Raw genomic sequence first — 16,067 nt, forward strand, 5'->3', positions numbered from 1 at the left:
ACTGAATTAAAAATGGGAATATATATTCAACATATATCTATGAACTTGGGAGAACTATGGTAGTTTCCATGGGAGGAGGATGGGGGCACAGAGCACTAGTGGTGGGAGGGGGTGGAATTAAATCACTTATATCTTATAATTTTGTAAACCACTATTAAATCACTTATAAAAAAGAACCAGATAAATATATATATATATTAATTATATATGAATATATATTATATCCCTCCAATTACATATATATACATATATATATGTATGTAAAATCAGAGGGATATAATTCCACCACCACCAAAGTTTTGTGTCTTCTTTAACTCAATTGACAATACCCTAATGGTTCTCATAAAGACTTAGAGACAGTTGAAGTTTGGCTTCTTTTTTTTTGCAAGTTCATATACTTCAATTCTCTATATTTCACATATGAGCAAAACCACCTGGTAGTTGGAAGCAGTTTGTTTTTACACTACCTTATGCAGAGAATGGTATTCACCAGAATATTCATTATTTATTTATTTATTTTATAATATTTATTTTTATAACTATGTTGCCATACTAATTACTGGAATTTATACTACTTCAGAGTTTTTACCATATTTCAAACACACATTCCATTATGCAATTGAATGACTCCTTCTTAGGATAACACACAATGTTCTACAAATATTTCTAAGTGAAAGCTGGGGATCACTCATCCTTACGTGTATCCTATTCTAAGTGGATTCTAAGTGGAAACTAGTGTATTTGCTTTTCCTATGAAATCTGGTCATATAATACTATAATTTTGAAATTTTTAAAAAATACTTAAAGAGTAGGAAGGATAGAAAATCACTCAGCTCCAGCATATGTAGTGCCAGTATCTAACTTGGGGCCACAGGCATGTAAGCTCAGCACTTTATTGTTGAGCTACCTCTCCTGCAGTGCATTACATCTGGATTAATGTCCAGATACTTACTGTTCTTCTTTCTTTCCTCTGTCTTTTCTCAACTCACATTTTTCCTTTTTATTTGATAGGACAGAGAGACATTGAAAGGGGAGGAGGACATAGAGAGGAAAAGAGAAAGAAAAAGAGAGATAGCTACACCCTTGCTTCACCATTGTGAAGCTTCCCCCTTACAGGTGGGTACCTAGGACTTGAACCTAGGTCTTTCAACATGTGCACCCAATCTTGTGCACTCCAAAACAGCCCCTTTATCTCTTTTCTCTTCAATGTCTCTTTTCTTCCTTCATTTTTTTTCCATTTCTACTTGTCCTTGTTTTAAAACATAAAATGGATTCATAAATAAATGCTTTCATATTCAAGAATATATTACATATTGTTTAAATAACTATGTTTTCAATATATTGAAGTAAATATGTGAAGTATTAAACAAAAAGGGGCTATAAGAAAAAATAATAAAAGTTTCATTCATTTTCTAGAAAATGGTCATGAATTTGATTCTGAATTTTCTAGCACCTATTCAAAAAAAATAATAATCAGTTCCTCACAGTGAAATAAAAAGCAATCTCTGTCATTACTGTTGTAAGAAAAATGTTGAATCATGAATGAACAAATTTTTACAACAGAGTAACAATTGTCACTGAATTGTTTTTAGTGACATTCCTCAGTCTAGATCAGTGGCATAATACCAAGGCTTTGCTCTGCAAAGAGCAATTATAAAGAGATATTAAAACTTATTAGGAGTATTAGCTTTAATTTGAGCAAAGCAGAACAAACTCTTTCCCCAAACCAGATTAGTTTATTATACTATAGCTTTTAAAATTGAAAATTAAATTATTACAAATTTAAAGATTTAGACATAAGGTCAATTCTTTATCCAATAAAATCAAGAAAGTTGGGGGCTGGGTGGTAGTGCAACAAGTTAATCGCACATGGCGCAAAGCACAAGGAACGGCTCAAGGATCTCGGTTCGAATCCCCACTCCCCACCTGCAGAAGGTCATTTCACAAGTGGTGAAGCAGGTGTCTATCTTTCTCGCCCCCTCTCTGTCTTTCCCCTCTCTCTCGATTTCTCTCTGTCCTACCCAATAACAATAATAACAATAACAACAATAAACAACAAGGCGGGGAAATAGCCTCCAGTAGCAGTGGATTCGTAGTGCAGGCACCAAGCCCCAGCGACAAACCTAGAGGTTAAAAAAAAAAAAAAAACATCAAGAAAGTCCTCATAATCTGAATCCCATAATTGTGTAACAAAGGCTTCAGTAACTTAATAGACTTTTTTTTAGATATGTAGAATGATAATAATGTTCAACTGAAATCTAGATTATTTCATTAATTTTAAGTGGGGTCATTCTTAACATAGTGCTGGAATTCAAACCCAGGGCCTCATGTATGCACTCTACTACTGAGACACCTTAGCTCAATTTTTTATTTTATATTATTATGAGAGAAGAAGAGAAATACACAGATACCAAAGAACTGCATCACCATTCATGGAGCTGCACTTTTAGGTCCTGGGTGCTCTGATGTGGTATCAGAGATTCAACTCATGGTCTCATGTACCCTACTCACTAAACCAGCTCACTGGCCCCTCGGTTTAACATTTTTAGGGTTTGTTTATTATGTATTTATTTATTTCGCCTCCAGGGTTACTGCTTAGTGCTCGGTGCCTGCACTAAGAATCCACTGATCCTGGAGGCTATTTTTCCCCTTTTGGTGCTCTTGTAGTTTATCATTATTGTTATTATTATTGATGTTGTTGCTGGATAAGACAGAGAGAAATCAAGAGAGGATGGGAAGACAGAGGGGGAGAGAAGGATAGACACCTGCAGACCTGCTTCATCGCTTGTGAAACGACCCCTTGCAAGTGAGGAGCCAGGGGCTCGAACCAAGGTCCTTATGTCTGTCCTTGTGCCTTGCACCATGTGCGCTTAATCCACTGAGCTACCACTCAGCCCCCAGTTTAGCATTTTAAGATAAACATATATGTTTTCCACTAGAAAAAAATCAAGCACATTGTAGATGTGTTATTTGTCTCTCCTCTAGTAAAACGAGCATTGTAATTATAAAGGTGAGTAAAAATAATTAGATAAATATCTACATTGAAATTAAGATCCGATAATTCATTTCAACTCTGTTGCAATAACACTGTTCCCTTTGCAAGAACCAATGTCTTCCTTATATTATGATAGCATTTATAAATAAAACTTGGCACTTTTGTATAGAAGGAAATAATTCTAGTCATGTAAAAGTAATACATGCAAACTACACTATAGATCCTACCGCATACTAGTCACTGTCCTAAAAGATTTACATACATCAAAAACTTTAAATATTATCAGGGTGGGTGGGGCCAGTGGTCGTGCACCTGGTTGGGTACACATGTTACAATGCACAAGGACCTGGGTTGAGCCCTCAGTTCCCAACTGCAGGAGGGGAGCTTTGGAAATGTTGAAGCAGTGCTGCAGGTGTCTCTCTGCCTCTCTCTCTCTATCACCCCCTTTTCTTTCTATTTCTGACTGTCCCTATACAATAAATAAATGAAGATAATAAACAATAATTAAATACTATCAGGACCTACAAAGTAGGCACTACTATAATGCACATTTTACAAATGAGGAAAACTAAATAAATAACAGGTAGTTATGTAGATTGCCCAGATCACATAGCTGATGGGAAAACTGGTCAAATAAAAATTAAAATGATATATTATTTCATTAAAAATATATATGATTTCACAATAAGTTCATTACCAGTGTAATATAAAGGGAAAGTTGTTAAAATATTGCTGTCCACAGGTAGCAATGATGTTTACCAATGGCAACAATGCTACAGGTAACTATAAAACACTCAAGTTAATTTTGTTTTCTTATATTATTTATTTTTACTACTTATTTCCATATATATTTACTGTACAGAGACAGAGAGAAATAAAAAGAGAAAGGGGAGGATGCTGGGTGGTGGTGTATCTGGTTGAGCACACAAGTCACAATGCCATGAACCTTGTTTTAAGCTCCCAGTCCCCACTTTCAGGGGGAAAGCTTCACACGTGGTGAAGCAGGTCTGCAGGTGTTTCTCTTCCTCTCTATCTGGCTGTCTCTATAAAATAAAGATAATGAAAATTATTATTTTAAATAAATATTTATTTATTCCCTTTTGTTGACCTTGTTGTTTTATTGTTGTAGTTATTATCGTTGTCGTCATTGTTGCATAGGAGAGAGAGAAATGGAGAGAGGAAGGGAAGACAGAGAGGTGGAGAGAAAGACACCTGCAGCCTGCTTCACCGCTTGTGAAGGGACTCTCCTGCAGGTGGGGAGACAAACCAGGATCCTTATGCCAGTCCTTGCGCTCTGTGCCAGGTGTGCTTAACCCGCTATGCTACCGCCCGACTCCCATGAAAATTATTTTTTAAAGAGGAGATAGAAAGGGAGAGAGAGACACTTGCAGCACTGCTTCACAGCTCATGAAGCTTTTCCCACTGTAGGTAGGGGATGAGGGCTTGAATCCTGGTCCCTGATCATTGCAACACATATACAATCTACCAGTTGTGCCATCAGCCAGCCCTCAAGTTAATTTTCACAATTATTTCTTGAAATACAAATGAACATAATCTTTATTCAAGTAATATCATTTTACTTGAGATATTCTTTTTTTCAGAGATAATATACCAGGGCTGAGCAGTAGGTAGCGCAGCAGGTTAAGCACACATGAAGCCTAGCTCAAGACCTGGCACAAGGATCTGGGTTCGAGCCCCGCCCCCCCAACTCCCCACATGCCTTGTGGTCGCTTCACAGGCAGTGAAGCAGGTCTGCAGGTGTCTGTCTTTCCCTTTCCCCTCTGTCTTCCCCTCCTTTCTCAATTTCTCTCTGCTCTATCCAATAACAACAACAGCAATGACAATAACAACAACCAGGGCAACAGAATGGGGAAAATTATCTCCAGGAGCAGAGGATTCGTGGTGTAGGCATTGAGCCCCAGCAATAGCACTTGAAGCATATATATATATATATTCACATCTAGTTCATTCTAAAAAAATTAATGCTAGCTACCTATGCTTTTACTATATCAAAACTTATATAACTGCTTTACTAATATTATTAATCTTTTTCAAATAATTTATGACTATTTCCAAAAATATAATCTATCTTCAAGGAAGTAAAAGTTGTCAGTTGTCAAACTCACCCATGATAATAGTGCCATCCATGGTTCATGCATCAGATATTGACCTAGTGTTTGGATGTGACAACTGCATGAGAGATTCTGACGATACTAAAAATGAATCATGAATAATGATTTCCTAGAGTAATTATACGATTAGTATCTCCCTGACTGCACCACAGAGGTCATATTTTATTGGTCTCAGCAGGCTGAGATGATTATTATATTAGTATAAGTGATTTATAAAAGTGATAACAGCATGGAAACATTGTGGGGTTATTAACTTGAAGTGAGGAATAGAGAAAGAATATTAGAACAGGCTTCTTGAGAAGATATTGCCAAAATTGAATTTTGAGTTCTACAGAGGACTTGACCAAAGGCAGGGGATAAAATCAGTCCCTTTATTCTGGATATCATATGTGCAATAAAAATGGAATGGCAGTAAAAGTAAAAAAAAAAAAAGTAAAATTTGATGATTTGTGGGGGCGTAAAAGCATTCATGCACAGGACAGACTTCTGGGATGATGACCAAGAAGCAGAGACTCATCGGTACTTACTGGACACTGTGTGGGTCAGCTGCCAGCTAAGCAAGGATCAGGGTCAGAGCCCCCAGTCCCCACCCTCAGGGACCTGTGTCACCTCCCTGGCCTACCACTTGATAATTTCAGGGCAGTTGTTTTAGATTCATTTCAAAGAATATATTTTTTCCAAAAGAAAATTTACTTTTTAGTTATCTGAGCAATCCATGATAATAACATTTTTTAAATATTTATTTATTCCCTTTTGTTGCCCTTGTTTTATTGTTGTAGTTATTCTTATTGTCGTTGTTGGATAGGACAGAGAGAAATGGAGGGGAAGACAGAGAGAGGGCGAGAAAGACACCTGCAGACCTGATTCACCAGCTGATAAGCGACTCCTCTGCAGGTGGGCAGTCGGGGGCTTGAACCAGGATCCTTACGCCTTACGCTCTGCGCCACGTGTGCTTAACCCGCTACACTACTGCCCGACTCCCCCAATATATATATTTTTTTGTACCAGAGCACTTCTTAGCTCTGGCTTATGGTGGTTCGGGGGGATTGAAGCTGGGATTTAGGAGCCTCAAGCATGAGACTCTCTTTGCATAACCATTATGCTATCTACCCTCTGCTCCGTAATAACATTTTTCTTGCAACAAACAGAAGCAGTGTAAATAAGACAAAAGTTTTGTGAGTGGTGAAGTAGGGATGCAGGTGTCTCTCTTCCTCTCTATCTCCTCCACCCCTCTCGATTGTTTACTGTCTCTAGCTGATAGATAAAGATAATAATAATAGTAATAATAATAAAGAAATTATGAGAAGTTCTAAAGGCACTTCAGAAAGAACTGCCAAGAATGCCTTGGAAAATGTCAGATGCATTGACTAGTTAGTAGAGCTCCCCCATGAGTATCTAAAAGAAACCCTAACTCATTTAGAATTATAGGTATTTTTGCATATGTGGCATGGACTGCTTCCAAACAATAGTGCTTGAATGGAAAATTTATTTTTTGGAATGCTGCATGATACTTCTCATCATAGAGATCACTTTCTCTAACCCCTCCAAGAAAGAATCTACTTCATCTTGAAAATCCCTTTATGAGTTCCTCTGGCTTTTTAAGAAGATACATAGAGCCCTAGAGGTTGGCAAAAAGGGATATTCTCTTTTATCTTCATCCAGAATTCTATTGAGTGGCACCTGAGATCTGCCCTAGAGCAGTGGCAATAATGGTATTCAATTGACTTCCATCCCAACCACAGGGCCATTCCAGTCCCTCTGCAGAATAAGCCTGTGCTGCAAATTTGCTCAGTACTGAGATCCCTGCTTCCCAGAGCCAGTGCTCTTCTAGCAGCTTGGGAGACTCATTAACATTCACATCTTTCCCAGCCTCATTATCTCGCCCAGATGTTTCCTGACTGCCCCTTAAAAGCATCTCTGTCTATATTTTATTTACATTTGTTCAACAATATTGATGCTTAATGAATAAATGCACTAAACTGTCAGTACTGGAGACTAATTAAATCTATGTATGAGCCTGAGAAGCTGATTGAAAAATTTGCAGTAACTAAACTGGGTTTAAATAAACACTTTAGTGTAGTGCTTTAATTACACTTTAGTTTGTAATGTAATTTTTGGCTGTTTAAACTATGATTTAGGCTGAGCTAATTACAAATGATTTTCTACTCTGTAATTAATAATAACAAAATTGTAATTAGACAGCTGCTGTGGATCCGGACGACAGTTTGTGTGTGCTGGCTCATGATGTTCGGTCTGGCAGAGGCACAGGAAGAGCACTTGGGGACTGGGGTAGCCTGCACCTCTCCTGGTCACTTCACTGTCAAAGACCAAGGCCCTGGTGTCTTAGTGGGTCTGTTACCTCATATTATGACAGGGAAAAAGGTCCTATAATTTGTTACAGTCTAAGTATCTACAGACATTTCCTATTGTGAAACTTCACCACTGGTGAAAAGGTCTGATAGTGCCAAATCTTGTCTACTTTTGTTGTAGCTTCCAAGTCATTCTTCCTTGTCAAAGATTAAATCCAGTGACAGTAGTATGTTTTCCAAAGTCAATCTAACAATAAAGATGTTCATATCTTGGGTATTATCTAGACACCTTTGCTGCATTGTAAAACATCCCTAACTTTAGATCAGTCAATCAATCATCAGATAAATAACCATTTCATTGTGGTCAAAGGGGCCCATGGTTTAAAAAGTTGAACAGCAAAACTGTGGCTAATCTCTGGGGCTTCAGTTAAGAATGACCGATAATCATTTAGAAGAATCTTCACAGAGCGTCTACCTCTACAAAGTCTCTTCATGTGGCAGTGATTCCTGAAAACATATGAACCTCAAGGTAGTTAGTCTGTTCACTAGCTAGCTCAGGGCTTTTATGAGTGTGTATCAGAAAATAAAGGGCTTATCAGTGGGATTCTATGTCTACACAATTAATCCGGTGTAATGTTCCTGGTAGTCATTTTGCCTTTCTATCTTTCTTTTTCTTCCCCCTCCTTCCTATCTACCTTCCTTCTTTACTGTTTTCCTTCCTTTCTTCTTTCCTTCCTTCCTCCCATCCTTCCTTCCTTTCTCTCTCATTCTTTCTTTCTTTGTTTTCATAGAGGCAGATAGAAATAGAGGAGTGACTGGTCCGGGAGGTGGCACAGTGGTAAAGCTTTGGACTCTCATGCATGAGGTCCCAAGTTCAATCCCCGGCAGCACATGTACCAGAGTGATGTCTGGTTCTTTCTCTCTCTTTCTATCTTTCTCATAAATAAATAAAATCTTTAAAAAAAAAAAAGAAGAAGAAGAAATAGAGGAGTGAGAGAGAGGGAGAGAATAAGAGACTGCTTCACCACTCATGAAGGTTGTTTCCATATCTGTATATTTAAAACAACTCTTTTAAAATTATTTATTTATTTATTTATTCCCTTTTGTGGCCCTTGTTTTATTGTTGTAGTTACTATTGTTGTTATTGATGAAATCATTGTTGGATAGGACAAAGAGAAATGGAAAGAGGAGGGGAAGACAGAGAGGGGGAGAGAAAGTTAGACACCTGCAGACCTGATTCACCACTTCCAAAGCGACTCCCCTGCAAGTGGAGAGCCAGGAGCTCAAACCAGAATCCTTGGGCTAGTCCTTGAGCTTTGTGCCACCTGTGCTTAACCCACTGTGCTACCACCCAACTCCTTTAAAACAACTCTTCTCAGCAAACTTAGCACCAAAAAAGCAAATGACCCCATCCAAAAATGGGCAGAGGACATGAACAAGACATTCACCTCAGAGGAGATGCAAAAGGCTAACAAACATATGAAAAACTGCTCCAGGTCACTGATTGTCAGAGAAATGCAAATAAAGACAACATTGAGATACCACCTCACTCCTGTGAGAATGGCTTACATCAAAAAGGACAGCAGCAACATTGTTGGAGAGGCTGTGGGGACAGAGGAACCATTCTGCACTGCTGGTGGGAATGTAAATTGGTCCAGCCTCTGTGGAGAGCAGTCTGGAGAACTCTCACAAGGCTAGACACAGACCTTCCATATGACCCAGTAATTCCTCTCTTGGGGATATACCCCAAGGATTCCATAATGCCCAGCCAAAAAGATATGTGTATACCTATGTTCATAGCAGCACAATTCATAATAGCTAAAACCTGGAAGCAACCCAGGTGCCCAAAAATATCTGAGTGGTTGAGACAGCTGTGGTATATATATACACAACGGAATACTATGTAGCAATTAAGAACAATGAAACCACCTTATCTGACCCATCTTAGACAGAGCTAGAAGGAATTATGTTAAGTGGGCTAAGTTAGAAAGATAAAGATGAGTATGGGATGATCCCACTCATCAACAGAAGTTGAGAAAGAAGAACAGAAAGGGAAACTAAAAGCAGGATCTGATTAAATCGTGAGTAGGACACCAAAGTAAAAACTCTGTGGTGAGGGGGAGGGTGGACATTAGGCTTCCCCGGGGCAGCAGGGCGGGGGGTGGGATGGGACACAGTCTTTTGGTGGTGGAATGGTATTTATGTACACTCATATTAAAGTGTAGTCATATAAATCACTATTTAATTAATATGAGAGGGGAAAATTGATTGTATGTCTCAAACTTTTTAAAACACAGACTGAGTCTTTTTAATACATAGGCTGAGTCTTTGATATGTGGACTCTCTCAAAATTCTAGACCAGGTAGAACAGAAGCAACTGGTAGCACAGCTATATACAAGATGCTGGGTATTATACAGCAAACCCTAACAAAGGTACTTTTCAAAGTTAACCGAACTACCAAATAATGTGATGATAACAATAACTATCCATTGTCTTCTTGAACCCTAAGACAGCAGGAACTTCACATTTCCACAATAGAGCCTATATTTCCCCCAGTACTGGAACCTTAGGGTGGGGCCCACTTTCCTGCATGCTTCTCTCAATTCAAATGAAATAATATTGCATCCGCTGATCACAACCTAGTCAATGCAACAAGCGCCACCCCAGCATGCTTCACTTCAGACTGTGTCCAGAGATTTCAGGTGTGGAATGACAACCCCTCAGCTTCATCACTCGGATGAGACCTTTCCTTTCATAGTATTCTCTAATTCCATTCCAGGTGATCCACTTCCTAATAAAGTCTCCAAACCTAGATATAGACCAGGTCTCCTAAGATAGAGCATATGTTCACACATGTCCATAAACCAAGGAAAAATATATACCTGAAAGCAGAATTACACAAGAGTCTGCAGTGAGTACCCCCAGCACTTCATCTGCACTATTCCAACCTATAGGTCCATGATCATTCAACAATTTGTTTGGCTTTGTATGCTAACTCTCTTTTCAGCCACCAGGTTCCGGATGCCAGCATGATGCCTACCAGACTTCCCTGGACTGAAGACCCCACCAATGTGTCCTGTAGCCCTGCTTCCCCAGAGACCCACCCTACTAGGGAAAGAGAGAGGCAGACTGGGAATATGGACCGACTAGTCAACGCCCATGTTCAGCGGGGAAGCAATTACAGAAGCCAGACCTTCCACCTTCTGCAACCCACAATGACCCTGGGTCCATACTCCCAGAGGGATAGAGAATGAGAAAGCTATCAGGGGAAGGGATGGGATATGGAGATCGGGTGGTGGGAATTGTGTGCACTTGTACCCCTCCTATCCTACGGTTTTGTTAATGTCTCCTTTCTTAAATAAATAAGTAAAAAAATTTTAAAAACTCTTAACAGTAGATAGATTAGTCTGGTAGAGCACCAATTTGCATTCCTGAGGTCCCATATGCCACATTTGTGATTCCCAGCATAAAATGATGTCAGAATTGAGTGAGGCTATTGTCTGCTTTCTCTCTCCTTCCTTTCTAATTTTTCTCTTTAATAAATAAGTAAATATTTTAAAGGGGCAACAGAGAGATATCTCTGGAGAGCATAGGTACTTTATTATCTGTGCAGGATAGGTTCAAGACCTGGCAAATGCAAAGGCACCGGAGGAAGCCTCAGTGCTTGAGAATATCACTCTCTCTGTCCCTCTTTATCTGAATGAAAAGAGAACCCAAAGCAGGGAACCCAGGGAAATTACACATGAATGAGGCCCTAGTTTTTTTTAATTAGTAAAATATTAACAACTTTCATATAGCAAGATAGTAAATACTACTTCCACTTTATGATACCAACTATACTTTCCATGTTTTTAAGATATATTTATTAACTTGAGAAAGACATGAAAGTGAGAGAATTCTAGATTATCAATCTGGCACTTATAATGCTCAAGACCTCATGCTTGAGCATCCAACACTTTATCCACTGTGCCACCTCCCTAGCCACTGACCTTTTCATGATTGTGAAAGGCAAATAATTTGTATGTAGCCTTATAACATATTGCTTAGGTAGGATAAGAACCAAAATACTGACCCTTAACATCTCTATTCAGAGGCTTAATTCTGAACAAGTTACCTCCACCCACTTGCCTCAAATGATGAACTTTAGTTTCCAGAACTTCATCTCTTCTCCTTGTTGCTCATTTCTTGTTCTTTACTTTTGCCGTGATATTACTTTTTCACATGTGGTGCTCCTAGGCCTCCATTGAGGTCACAAATAAAACGATCTCTGAAACAAAATGTTCATGAGCAAAAATGATGGTTTTGTTCAAATGTTAGTTGAGATAGCATTATTTAACTTGACAAGTGGTTTCTTGCAATTTTATTGTAGCAATAGAATTTGTATGATAATAATTAATATACATGCTACATGCTTATTATTTATAGTATTTGGTGAATATGCTAATTTTATAATTATTATTTACCAAGCATTATGCATTATATCACACAACAAATATATATGTATAAACATATGGAGTATATCCTATATAAACATGGAGTATATCCTACTAGTAAGATATAATTTAGTAAAATATAAAATAATATAGGGAGCCAGGTGGTGGTACACCTGGCTGAGCGCACACATCATAGTACATAAGAACCCAGGTTCAAACCCCTGGCCCCACCTGCAAGAAGAAAGCTTCATGAGTGGTGAAGCAGGGTTGTAGGTATCTCTCTGTCTCTCTCCCTCTCTGTCTCCTCCTCCACTCTCAATTTCTGTCTCTATCCAACAGTAAATAAATAAATTAAAAAAATAAAATAATTTAGTAAAATACAAAATTACTATATATATATATATATCACAAATGATATATTAAGCATTAGTTCTCTGTATATTTTACTTTTTAATTAGCTTTTTTTAATTTAAACAATCAGAAAAAATCCAGAAGAAAGTTTTGCAAGACAGTTTCATATAATTTTAACAGTCAACATTTTGGTAGACACTAGTTTAAGAGTGAAAAGGAAACTGAAATAGTGTGCACATAGTCCCATCACTTGCATACTTTACATAGAGCGGGAATGAAAATACAAGACCAAAGTACTCTGTTGAAGATTTCATCTAAAAAGGCTGTGCAGGGCCATGTGGTGGCACACCTGATTAAGTGTACACACTACAGTACAGAATGGTCTGGGTTGAAGCCCCTGGTCCTGCCTGTATGGGGAAAACTTCACAAGTGGTAAAGTAGGGCTGCAGGTGTCTGTCTCTCACCCTCCCTATCTCACCTTCCCCTCTCACTTTCTGTTTCTATCCAATAATAATGTGTGGCTTTTTTAAAGTCTATAATACTTGAATTAAAAGAAAAAATAAACTAGATAAACACAAGAAGGACAGACACTGTGCCAAAAAGATCAAAAACTACTTGTGGCACTTAAGGATTAAAGGATAAAATTGAGGGTATATGTGGGTGAGTGTTTTAATTTTTGTTTTAAGAGTCTAGGAGTTATGCATGTGTGCTTTTACCACTAGGGTCATTTTTCAATCATATAGACAGTAAGAGAAAGAGAGAGAGAGAAGGTGAAGAAGAAAGAGAAGGACAGGGAGAGAAACTATACAACTGGGACTTCCTCTGGTACCATAATAGTACTAATGTGGTACTTGGGCTTGATTCTGGCCTATACAAATGGCAAGACTCATGCCTTACCAAGTGATTTAATCTCCAGCCCCCATAGCACTATTCTATAAACTAGTCTCATATGTCACTTTTACTCGTATAACATTGGTCAAAACCAAGTTTTATGACACAGTCAAGAGGTTAACTAGAAAAAGTAGTCTTTGACTGGACATTTATGAAATAAAAACACAGTGTTTTGGAAAAAGACATAACTACTGAAAGGCAACAAGGCATTCCCTACAGCACTGAGACCACATGATTCAGTATAAGTTACAATAAATATTCTAGGAAATGGGCCTGGGGGATAGTATGAAGCTCAAGGACCCGGACTTGAGCCCCCACTCCCCACCTGCAGTGGGGACGCTTCAGAAACAGGGAAGCAGGTTTGTAGATATCTAACTTTTCTCTCACTCTCTATATCTCCCTCCTCCCCTCTCAATTTCCCTTGGTCCTATCAGATAAGATACAAAAAAAAAAAAAATTCTAGGAACTTAAAACTCTATCATACAAACACTAATTAGAGTCATATCAAAATTGGAATCCCAGAGTAAAATTTGGAAGGGGTATCTTGAAATTTAAAAGGAATTATAAGTTCCACTGCTCCCCCTCTGAGATTAATGAATAACCAGAAATGCTGCTCTGTGGTATAGTAATAAACTGAGTCACATGAACAGCAAAGGCAAAAGAACTGTTAGACTGTAATTATGAAGTAACTTGAATGGCACATTAGTGCTGATGTTTTATGAATAAGATCTCAACTAAAGCTTGTTTGGGATCTACCTTGCAATGTTTATATGTTGCTTTAGAAGTGTCCTATCACTTCTGAATCTAAGTTCTCATTGCCATTAATTCCCTTTATTCTTCCACTCTACAGCTCATAATAAGACCATTTCAAATTTTTAACTTTAATTTTCCCTCAAACTTCATATCTTCTTTTGTTATTCATATATTTTGTGTCTTTCGGGGGAAGACAAGTTTTCCTTTGTTCTGCCAATATTAATAATTCTATTAGCACATCCACAGACATAATGGGACAGTATTCTCAAATACATTTTTCACCATTCAACATCACTTCATTTACCAATTTTTGTAGTAGAAATATTTTTCGCTTCATCCCGTCTATCAACTTGGGGATTTTTATCTCTTATCTCCTTTGTCTCTAACATATTTTAATGTCAATCAAATCCCATCAGGATTTGATTAACAGTAATCAAATCCCATCAGGATTTTGTTGAACTTCTTAGGAATCCTTCCCTTTTTGTCTGATACTTTGCAACCTCATTATCTTATGACTACTCCAGAAATCATAATTTATTTCTTGGCAGTTCACCTAGTTCTATCAATAAGGGCTTTATTTTTTGACATTTTAAATCTTCAGAACACTGAAAAATATGCTCCAGCCTGTCTTTCCCATTTTATTCTTTTTTTTTTTTAAAGATTTTATTTATTTATTAATGAGAAAGGTAGGAGAGAGAAAGAATCAGACATCACTCTGGTACATGTGCTGCCAGGGACCGAACTCAGGACCTCATGCTTGAGAGTCTAGTGCCTTAGCCACTGCGCCATCTCCTGGACCACTCCCATTTTATTCTAATTTACCATGTTAAGCATTTAACCATCCCCTTCTCAAAGTTAGAGCTCTGGTTACTAGCATCTACTTTAATCTTGGAGACTTAGTAAATCAGAATTTTCATTTGATTAGTGATCAGTCTTCACTGACTTTAATACTCAAGATGTTGACACAAAATAAGGTGTTACTCAAAATCTTACTACTCCTTTTAGGTTCCTGTTCCTATTCATTAGCTTTATACTTTTGCTCTGAATAGACTGGCCTCTGCCCTTATCTCAACTACTCAACTACTCAATTTGTTTTTCCTAAGAATGAATTCATGTTTTACTTCTAAGAATTTTAATGTGGTAGATGTTTATTTGCTAATATGATTCTTTCCCATTATAACACCAGAAAAAGCCGGGAGTCTGGGCTCTTGTGAACTGAAATATTCCTCACTCTGTGTGGGCTGCTGTAAACCCTGAAATTTAACTTACTTCCTTCTATAAAGAGTTAGGAAGGTGTTCTCCAGGGGCATTCATTTATATATACTTCTGGCTCTTACTTTTTGTTTGCTTATTTACAGATCAGGTTGTGTTGCAAAATACAAGTAATTTTGCCTGATTTTTATTCTACCTTATATTGAATCTACCCTGCAATCTGAGCCAACTGAGACTGTCTTTTTTTCTTAACACCTAAGCTTAGCACCAAGAAATGTGCATGCCTTATGATTAATAAATACTAAAATTATTGACATTAACATCAAGTGCTTAACAAATAAAAGAAACCTAACTCATTTTTTAACTTGTGTCTAGTAATTTCAGCACAGTAAGATAATAGGCACTGGTACAACTGTCAACTATATTGTCATTATTATTATGACTATAATTAAAGATCAAGATGTATTCATCTTGAATAAAAGAGTAAAAATTAACTTTTCACAATGATAAATCATGGTAAATATTGATGATTTGTTAACAATAATGGTCTGAATCCCATGGTCAATACACATTTTAAGAAAGATGAAAACTTGTTTTGCCTAGATTATTTCTGTAAGTAGCATCAATGTGTCACCTCATTATATATGTTTCATGATGGCTACAACTAGCTTATAGCCACAGAAGAGATAACCAGCCTTTTTGGAAATTGTGCAACTTATAAATATGCATGAAGTTATACAGAATTTATTTTTTCATTTTTATGAGGAGACTAGAACACCTCTCTAGAATGGCATACAAAGGTGCCAGGCATCAAACATGCATTCAAGTTCCGAGCTCTACCTCTGAGCTATCTCCTCAACCCAAGCAAGCTTGAATTCACAAGTACAGAATATACTTAAATATGGCTCTTCTACTGAAACCATTAAAATTACCACTCCTGGCCAGGTGGTGGCACACCCAGTTGAGTGCATATGTTAGCATGTGCAAGGG

Source organism: Erinaceus europaeus, chromosome 10, assembly GCF_950295315.1.
Source record: "Erinaceus europaeus chromosome 10, mEriEur2.1, whole genome shotgun sequence".
NCBI classification, from domain to species: Eukaryota; Metazoa; Chordata; class Mammalia; order Eulipotyphla; family Erinaceidae; genus Erinaceus; species Erinaceus europaeus.